Source organism: Schistocerca serialis, unplaced genomic scaffold (genome assembly GCF_023864345.2).
Source record: "Schistocerca serialis cubense isolate TAMUIC-IGC-003099 unplaced genomic scaffold, iqSchSeri2.2 HiC_scaffold_228, whole genome shotgun sequence".
Taxonomy (NCBI): Eukaryota; Metazoa; Arthropoda; class Insecta; order Orthoptera; family Acrididae; genus Schistocerca; species Schistocerca serialis.
Window position 1 is genome coordinate 1 of NW_026047793.1, and position 10,000 is coordinate 10,000.

Consider the following 10,000-nt stretch of genomic DNA (forward strand, 5'->3'; position numbering starts at 1 on the left):
TATCGGTCTCGTGGTCATATTTAGTCTCAGATGGAGTTTACCACCACTTGGAGCTGCACTCTCAAGCAACCCGACTCGAAGGAGAGGTCCCGCCGACGCTCGCACCGGCCGCTACGGGCCTGGCACCCTCTACGGGCCGTGGCCTCATTCAAGTTGGACTTGGGCTCGGCGCGAGGCGTCGGGGTAGTGGACCCTCCCAAACACCACATGCCACGACAGGCGGCAGCCTGCGGGGTTCGGTGCTGGACTCTTCCCTGTTCGCTCGCCGCTACTGGGGGAATCCTTGTTAGTTTCTTTTCCTCCGCTTAGTAATATGCTTAAATTCAGCGGGTAGTCTCGCCTGCTCTGAGGTCGTTGTACGAGGTGTCGCACGCCACACCGCCAGCCGGCTGTGCACGCTACCGAGTAAGTACCGGTATGCGAACCGCCAGGCGACGGGCGCGCATCGCACGTTTAAGGAGACGCGGCCGGCCCCACAGGCGGCCACGACACTCCCAGGTCTGCGAAGCGGGGCAAACGCCCGCGCGCTTCAGTATACGTAGCCGACCCTCAGCCAGACGTGGCCCGGGAACGGAATCCATGGACCGCAATGTGCGTTCGAAACGTCGATGTTCATGTGTCCTGCAGTTCACATGTCGACGCGCAATTTGCTGCGTTCTTCATCGACCCACGAGCCGAGTGATCCACCGTCCTGGGTGATCTTTTCATAGTTTCCACCATCTCTTTCGAGACAGTTGCATAGGCGGGACTGAGGCGTGTGGCGGCCCTGTTCCAGCGTTCAGTGTCCAACGGCCTCACGGCCGATGGGCGTCGTACGGCTCCACACCGGAGCGGACAGGCAGTCGGGCGAAAGTCATTCAAAACCGGCGCCAGGCGCCAGGTGCCGCAGGCCAGCCGCTCCAGCGCTTCAGCGCTCGTACCACACAACATTGCCGTTAGTTTTGAGACGAACGCGTGGTTCCGCACGCGGCGCACGGCTACTGCGAGCCGTACAGGTAGCTGCGTGTTGCGCGACACGACACGCACATCGAAAGACATGCAGTCTAGTCGGTAATGATCCTTCCGCAGGTTCACCTACGGAAACCTTGTTACGACTTTTACTTCCTCTAAATGATCAAGTTTGGTCATCTTTCCGGTAGCATCGGCAACGACAGAGTCAATGCCGCGTACCAGTCCGAAGACCTCACTAAATCATTCAATCGGTTAGTAGCGACGGGCGGTGTGTACAAAGGGCAGGGACGTAATCAACGCGAGCTTATGACTCGCGCTTACTGGGAATTCCTCGTTCATGGGAACAATTGCAAGCCCCAATCCCTAGCACGAAGGAGGTTCAGCGGGTTACCCCGACCTTTCGGCCTAGGAAGACACGCTGATTCCTTCAGTGTAGCGCGCGTGCGGCCCAGAACATCTAAGGGCATCACAGACCTGTTATTGCTCAATCTCGTGCGGCTAGAAGCCGCCTGTCCCTCTAAGAAGAAAAGTAATCGCTGACAGCACGAAGGATGTCACGCGACTAGTTAGCAGGCTAGAGTCTCGTTCGTTATCGGAATTAACCAGACAAATCGCTCCACCAACTAAGAACGGCCATGCACCACCACCCACCGAATCAAGAAAGAGCTATCAATCTGTCAATCCTTCCGGTGTCCGGGCCTGGTGAGGTTTCCCGTGTTGAGTCAAATTAAGCCGCAGGCTCCACTCCTGGTGGTGCCCTTCCGTCAATTCCTTTAAGTTTCAGCTTTGCAACCATACTTCCCCCGGAACCCAAAAGCTTTGGTTTCCCGGAGGCTGCCCGCCGAGTCATCGGAGGAACTGCGGCGGATCGCTGGCTGGCATCGTTTATGGTTAGAACTAGGGCGGTATCTGATCGCCTTCGAACCTCTAACTTTCGTTCTTGATTAATGAAAACATACTTGGCAAATGCTTTCGCTTCTGTTCGTCTTGCGACGATCCAAGAATTTCACCTCTAACGTCGCAATACGAATGCCCCCGCCTGTCCCTATTAATCATTACCTCGGGTTCCGAAAACCAACAAAATAGAACCGAGGTCCTATTCCATTATTCCATGCACACAGTATTCAGGCGGGCTTGCCTGCTTTAAGCACTCTAATTTGTTCAAAGTAAACGTGCCGGCCCACCGAGACACTCAATAAAGAGCACCCTGGTAGGATTTCAACGGGGTCCGCCTCGGGACGCACGAGCACGCACGAGGCGGTCGCACGCCTTCGGCTCGCCCCACCGGCAGGACGTCCCACGATACATGCCAGTTAAACACCGACGGGCGGTGAACCAACAGCGTGGGACACAAATCCAACTACGAGCTTTTTAACCGCAACAACTTTAATATACGCTATTGGAGCTGGAATTACCGCGGCTGCTGGCACCAGACTTGCCCTCCAATAGATACTCGTTAAAGGATTTAAAGTGTACTCATTCCGATTACGGGGCCTCGGATGAGTCCCGTATCGTTATTTTTCGTCACTACCTCCCGTGCCGGGAGTGGGTAATTTGCGCGCCTGCTGCCTTCCTTGGATGTGGTAGCCGTTTCTCAGGCTCCCTCTCCGGAATCGAACCCTGATTCCCCGTTACCCGTTACAACCATGGTAGGCGCAGAACCTACCATCGACAGTTGATAAGGCAGACATTTGAAAGATGCGTCGCCGTACGAGGACCGTGCGATCAGCCAAAGTTATTCAGAGTCACCAAGGCAAACGGACCGGACGAGCCGACCGATTGGTTTTGATCTAATAAAAGCGTCCCTTCCATCTCTGGTCGGGACTCTGTTTGCATGTATTAGCTCTAGAATTACCACAGTTATCCAAGTAACGTGGGTACGATCTAAGGAACCATAACTGATTTAATGAGCCATTCGCGGTTTCACCTTAATGCGGCTTGTACTGAGACATGCATGGCTTAATCTTTGAGACAAGCATATGACTACTGGCAGGATCAACCAGGGAGCTGCGTCAACTAGAGCTGAGCAGCCGGCCGCCCGGGAGTGTGTCCCGGGGGCCCGCGCGAACACGCAAGCGTCCGCTCAATTATTCTGCAAACAGGAGGAGGCTGAGCTCCCCTGCACAACACACCTCGAAACCCTCTCAGGTCCCGGCGGCGCGCAGCGCCGTCCTAAGTACTTGGTCGGGTTCGAGAGAGGCGCAATCGCCCGGAGTTAGGCGAGTAGACGCTTTAGGTGCGACCACCCGTGCTCCCAACTGAGCTTGCCGCTGCCGACAGAGGCCCGGGAGCCGTGCTGTCGTGGCATTGCCGGCGGGAGACAACACGCGCCACCTACGGTGACCGGCAGCTCCAACGCCAGCGCCACAGAAGGACAAAAGCCCCACTTGGGTGCCGAAGCGAACTCTCCCAGCACAGCGCACGCGCCAACACGTCCGCACAGCTGCGATACAAACCACCTGCGAGAACCGCTGGGGCGACCGAGCAGCAGACGGCGTCGCGGCGCCGAGCGCCGGGCGGCGGCGCATCCTCAGCGCACACAGTCCTCAATCGGACCAGCACACTGCAGATGGCCACCGCGCTTCGCACCGGGCCCGCGAGGACCTACTTTGGCCGCAAGGCGCCGCGAGCAGGGGGCGCCGGCGCGCAGCTGCGCCGCCTGCCGCGTCCGTCGGCCGGCGCGCCTGCCCACTGGCCGCCCCCACCAGCCGGCTGTAGCGCGTGCGCCCACGCACCGCGCTGCCAGCACGCCGGGCGGCCCCCCCTCACCGGCCGGGGACGGTCCCACCCAGCCACCGCCGCGTATCGCCTCACACCCAGATCCCCTTTCGCGTTCGTGGGCATGGTGGGTCCCCTTTCACGTTCGTGGGCATGGTGGGTATCCCTGAAACAACCGGTTAATAGCTCGACCGATCGTCGCCAACACTGATTCACCTCTAGCGAGAACAACCGCACCACAACGGGTTACCTGTTGTTCATTTGCGTAACGTCACCAGCAAACGTAGACGTCCATCGCCATTTGCAACGAGTATTGCATGCCTGTGTCAGGTGTCACAACACACTACGTCTGCCCACATAGACGCAACAACATGTGCACGCCTCGAGAACACGTGGAAGGTAGCCCCCGTACGTATGCGGTGTCCATTGCGCGAACGACTGTCAGCCGGCCTCTGCAGGATGTCGCAGATGTGGAACGCGGTGCAACATGCTATCACGGTGTGTGAGAAGAGACGACTACGTCCGAATACACGCTCCACTACATCAACAGACTGCTCATGCTGATCGCCATCCAGGGCGTCCGTTCCTCCCACACGTCTGAATGGCGTACCACACTGCAATCCAGCTCTTATAGGGAGACGACACGTAGCTGCGTGCACAATATTTGGACTGTATGGTCTGCCGTTGCTAGGCGCAGTCGTCGTACGGTCACACATGTGCCACGATGTATCATTCAGTACATACGGACCAATGTGCAGTACAGTTTGTGGTTTTGCGTACATCGGCGGACAGGTGACAGGCCGTACCACAACGTAGGCTGAGTACGTCGGCATGCGAAGGGCATTGAACATGCAAACTTCTCAACGACCAGCTTGCGAAGGCAGGGGGGAAGGGGGGGGGGCATGTACGTCCTGCTGCTATCCACATTACAGTGTATAGCAGGAGCATGTGGAAAGTCAGCAACACCTGCAAGGTGTTTAACATGACGCGATACACAGGGGACCGGGCAGTGCGAATAGCGAACTATATTGCGAGGGTTGCGGTTAGGCAACACTACACTAATTTAACGAGTTGCATAACAATTACAGAGCAGGTTCAGCGACAACGTGCGTCAGGTTAAGGCGCAATATAGGTTAGGTTGAGGCACAATATAGGTTAGGTTAAGGCACAAATTGGGTTACGTTAAGGCACAACATGGGTTACGTTAAGGCACAACATGGGTTACGTTAAGGCACAAATTAGGTTACGTTAAGGCACAAATTAGGTTACGTTAAGGCACAAATTAGGTTACGTTAAGGCACAAATTAGGTTACGTTAAGGCACAAATTAGGTTACGTTAAGGCACAAATTAGGTTACGTTAAGCACAAATTAGGTTACGTTAAGGCACAAATTAGGTTACGTTAAGGCACAAATTAGGTTACGTTAAGGCACAAATTAGGTTACGTTAAGGCACAAATTAGGTTACGTTAAGGCACAAATTAGGTTACGTTAAGGCACAAATTAGGTTACGTTAAGGCACAAATTAGGTTACGTTAAGGCACAAATTAGGTTACGTTAAGGCACAAATTAGGTTACGTTAAGGCACAAATTAGGTTACGTTAAGGCACAAATTAGGTTACGTTAAGGCACAAATTAGGTTACGTTAAGGCACAAATTAGGTTACGTTAAGGCACAAATTAGGTTACGTTAAGGCACAAATTAGGTTACGTTAAGGCACAAATTAGGTTACGTTAAGGCACAAATTAGGTTACGTTAAGGCACAAATTAGGTTACGTTAAGGCACAAATTAGGTTACGTTAAGGCACAAATTAGGTTACGTTAAGGTACAATATGGGTTAGGTTAAGGTACAATATGGGTTAGGTTAAGGTACAATATGGGTTAGGTTAAGGTACAATATGGGTTAGGTTAAGGTACAATATGGGTTAGGTTAAGGCACAACGTAGGTTAGGTTAAGGCACAACATAGGTTAGGTTAAGGCACAACATAGGTTAGGTTAAGGCACAACATAGGTTAGGTTAAGGCACAACATAGGTTAGGTTAAGGCACAACATAGGTTAGGTTAAGGCACAACATAGGTTAGGTTAAGGCACAACATAGGTTAGGTTAAGGCACAACGTAGGTTAGGTTAAGGCACAACGTAGGTTAGGTTAAGGCACAACGTAGGTTAGGTTAAGGCACAACGTAGGTTAGGTTAAGGCACAACGTAGGTTAGGTTAAGGCACAACGTAGGTTAGGTTAAGGCACAACGTAGGTTAGGTTAAGGCACAACGTAGGTTAGGTTAAGGCACAACGTAGGTTAGGTTAAGGCACAACGTAGGTTAGGTTAAGGCACAACGTAGGTTAGGTTAAGGCACAACGTAGGTTAGGTTAAGGCACAACGTAGGTTAGGTTAAGGCACAACGTAGGTTAGGTTAAGGCACAACGTAGGTTAGGTTAAGGCACAACGTAGGTTAGGTTAAGGCACAACGTAGGTTAGGTTAAGGCACAACGTAGGTTAGGTTAAGGCACAACGTAGGTTAGGTTAAGGCACAACGTAGGTTAGGTTAAGGCACAACGTAGGTTAGGTTAAGGCACAACGTAGGTTAGGTTAAGGCACAACGTAGGTTAGGTTAAGGCACAACGTAGGTTAGGTTAAGGCACAACGTAGGTTAGGTTAAGGCACAACGTAGGTTAGGTTAAGGCACAACGTAGGTTAGGTTAAGGCACAACGTAGGTTAGGTTAAGGCACAACGTAGGTTAGGTTAAGGCACAACGTAGGTTAGGTTAAGGCACAACGTAGGTTAGGTTAAGGCACAACGTAGGTTAGGTTAAGGCACAACGTAGGTTAGGTTAAGGCACAACGTAGGTTAGGTTAAGGCACAACGTAGGTTAGGTTAAGGCACAACGTAGGTTAGGTTAAGGCACAACGTAGGTTAGGTTAAGGCACAACGTAGGTTAGGTTAAGGCACAACGTAGGTTAGGTTAAGGCACAACGTAGGTTAGGTTAAGGCACAACGTAGGTTAGGTTAAGGCACAACGTAGGTTAGGTTAAGGCACAACGTAGGTTAGGTTAAGGCACAACGTAGGTTAGGTTAAGGCACAACGTAGGTTAGGTTAAGGCACAACGTAGGTTAGGTTAAGGCACAACGTAGGTTAGGTTAAGGCACAACGTAGGTTAGGTTAAGGCACAACGTAGGTTAGGTTAAGGCACAACGTAGGTTAGGTTAAGGCACAACGTAGGTTAGGTTAAGGCACAACGTAGGTTAGGTTAAGGCACAACGTAGGTTAGGTTAAGGCACAACGTAGGTTAGGTTAAGGCACAACGTAGGTTAGGTTAAGGCACAACGTAGGTTAGGTTAAGGCACAACATAGGTTAGGTTAAGGCACAACATAGGTTAGGTTAAGGCACAACATAGGTTAGGTTAAGGCACAACATAGGTTAGGTTAAGGCACAACATAGGTTAGGTTAAGGCACAACATAGGTTAGGTTAAGGCACAACATAGGTTAGGTTAAGGCACAACGTAGGTTAGGTTAAGGCACAACGTAGGTTAGGTTAAGGCACAACGTAGGTTAGGTTAAGGCACAACGTAGGTTAGGTTAAGGCACAACGTAGGTTAGGTTAAGGCACAACGTAGGTTAGGTTAAGGCACAACGTAGGTTAGGTTAAGGCACAACGTAGGTTAGGTTAAGGCACAACGTAGGTTAGGTTAAGGCACAACGTAGGTTAGGTTAAGGCACAACGTAGGTTAGGTTAAGGCACAACGTAGGTTAGGTTAAGGCACAACGTAGGTTAGGTTAAGGCACAACGTAGGTTAGGTTAAGGCACAACGTAGGTTAGGTTAAGGCACAACGTAGGTTAGGTTAAGGCACAACGTAGGTTAGGTTAAGGCACAACGTAGGTTAGGTTAAGGCACAACGTAGGTTAGGTTAAGGCACAACGTAGGTTAGGTTAAGGCACAACGTAGGTTAGGTTAAGGCACAACGTAGGTTAGGTTAAGGCACAACGTAGGTTAGGTTAAGGCACAACGTAGGTTAGGTTAAGGCACAACGTAGGTTAGGTTAAGGCACAACGTAGGTTAGGTTAAGGCACAACGTAGGTTAGGTTAATGCACAACGTAGGTTAGGTTAAGGCACAACGTAGGTTAGGTTAAGGCACAACGTAGGTTAGGTTAAGGCACAACGTAGGTTAGGTTAAGGCACAACGTAGGTTAGGTTAAGGCACAACATAGGTTAGGTTAAGGCACAACATAGGTTAGGTTAAGGCACAACATAGGTTAGGTTAAGGCACAACATAGGTTAGGTTAAGGCACAACATAGGTTAGGTTAAGGCACAACATAGGTTAGGTTAAGGCACAACATAGGTTAGGTTAAGGCACAACATAGGTTAGGTTAAGGCACAACATAGGTTAGGTTAAGGCACAACATAGGTTAGGTTAAGGCACAACATAGGTTAGGTTAAGGCACAACGTAGGTTAGGTTAAGGCACAACGTAGGTTAGGTTAAGGCACAACGTAGGTTAGGTTAAGGCACAACGTAGGTTAGGTTAAGGTACAACGTAGGTTAGGTTAAGGTACAACGTAGGTTAGGTTAAGGTACAACGTAGGTTAGGTTAAGGTACAACGTAGGTTAGGTTAAGGTACAACGTAGGTTAGGTTAAGGTACAACGTAGGTTAGGTTAAGGTACAACGTAGGTTAGGTTAAGGTACAACGTAGGTTAGGTTAAGGTACAACGTAGGTTAGGTGAAGGCGCAATGTAGGTTAGGTTAAGGTACGATATACCTTAGGTTAAGGTACAATATCGCTTAGGTTAAGGTACAATATAGCTTAGGTTAAGGTACACGTTGTAGGGAAAGGTGTATTTTGGGGGGGGAGGGGGCGGCAGGTTCGTTGATAGTGATTATCGTAAGTGCATGCCTGCGGGATCATCCGATTTGTCACGTCAGGATGCACTTGTGGCTCATGACAGGCGGCGCTCCGATTCCAAGGTTGTGGCAGATCTGTGTCTTTCATTCCTGCCATTGTTTGTGTACTGTGACAGGAGGCAGTATTGTGATGTTGGGTGCACCCCTGTGTAGGACATGTGTGGGTGTTCGTGGCTTAGCTGAGCAATGGCGGATGTCGGAAGGGTGGGATATTCTGTTTTCTGGGTGGACCTCCCGGTCTGGTTATGATAGTGTGGATTGTGTAATGTGGCGGAGAGGATGCACCGGATGTTCTTCCATGCTGGTGGTTAGATATTGTGTGTGTGCCTGTTAGAGGCAGAGAGTAGTGTGTGATAGTGTCTGGCTGACGTGTGGTTCTCATTGTGTGCAGAGTCTTTCAGCATGTATAGGGACGGTTGTATATATTATCTGTATTCTGATGGCTCTGCATCTATTACTAATCAGTGCCGTGTATACGGTTACTCTGGTTCCAGTCGAAACTGTTCTATCTCTGTACATTAGTGACACTGCGGCTCCACTATGTTGCCGCCCCTGTCGGCCGTTTCCCCCAGTGTGTGGCTAATGATTATCAGCAATCAGTCTATTAGTCAATACCGGTAGTGTGACGACGTGAAATGTCCGGGATGGGGGAAGCTACACGCTTCCCGTGGGTCAGGGCCTAGAAAGACTCTTCCCACGCAGGAGGCTCGGACTGTCATTACTCTTCCGAGAAATATATTTGCCCAGCGTTTTTTGCGACTGCGAGTGCGACGCGTACGAGTACCGACATGGATGGGGCGCTTCCTAGCTGATCGCTCAGCATCGGAGAAATATATTTGCCCAACGTTTTTTGCGACTGCGAGTGCAACGCCCAAGGGTACCGACGTGGATGGGGCGCTTCCTAGCTGATCGCTCGGCATGGGAATCCGTACAGTGAGCAATGCGATCGCGTCTGTAGCTTGTACGTGGTACAGCTCGCAGCTCATGTATAGGGACAGCGGGAATGTCGCATATTGGACATAACTCTTCATGAAACGCAAGTTATAGGTGTGGATTGCACATTACGACTGCGGGAAACTTCCGCCGTTCATCCGCTGGCGTTGCGAGTTTGGCGGTTGGGGTGGGGCACGAGCGGGTGCGGGTGGTGTGATTGCCGGTCCACGACTTCGTGCGGCAGAGGCACTGGCGTTTGGGTGCTGTGGTCGACACAGGCTGCATGCTTTGTGGGTGGCGTCGAAAGATGGGCACTGTGGGCCCATCGATGTCTTAGTCGGCTTGGCGTCCCATAGATGGCGGTATCGTCGTTGCAGGAGCTCATGCTGAGGGAGACCTACAGATGGCGGTATGTTTTGTGGTGCGCTCGACATGGCGGACCTAGTGTTGTCAGATTCGCATAGATGGCGATACTGTTTTGCCAGCATGGTTGG

At 51.2% G+C, this 10,000-nt stretch overlaps 2 non-coding genes across 2 annotated transcripts; both read right to left on the bottom strand.

Annotated features, from left to right (window-relative positions):
* Nucleotides 1-543: 543 nt before the first annotated feature.
* LOC126444107 (5.8S ribosomal RNA) lies at nucleotides 544-698 on the bottom strand. The gene has a single exon (XR_007582420.1). It is a non-coding gene; the product is annotated as a 5.8S ribosomal RNA (ribosomal RNA).
* Nucleotides 699-1,051: 353 nt separating this feature from the next.
* Nucleotides 1,052-2,957, bottom strand: LOC126444108 (small subunit ribosomal RNA). The gene has a single exon (XR_007582421.1). It is a non-coding gene; the product is annotated as a small subunit ribosomal RNA (ribosomal RNA).
* Between the last annotated feature and the right edge of the window lie 7,043 nt (nucleotides 2,958-10,000).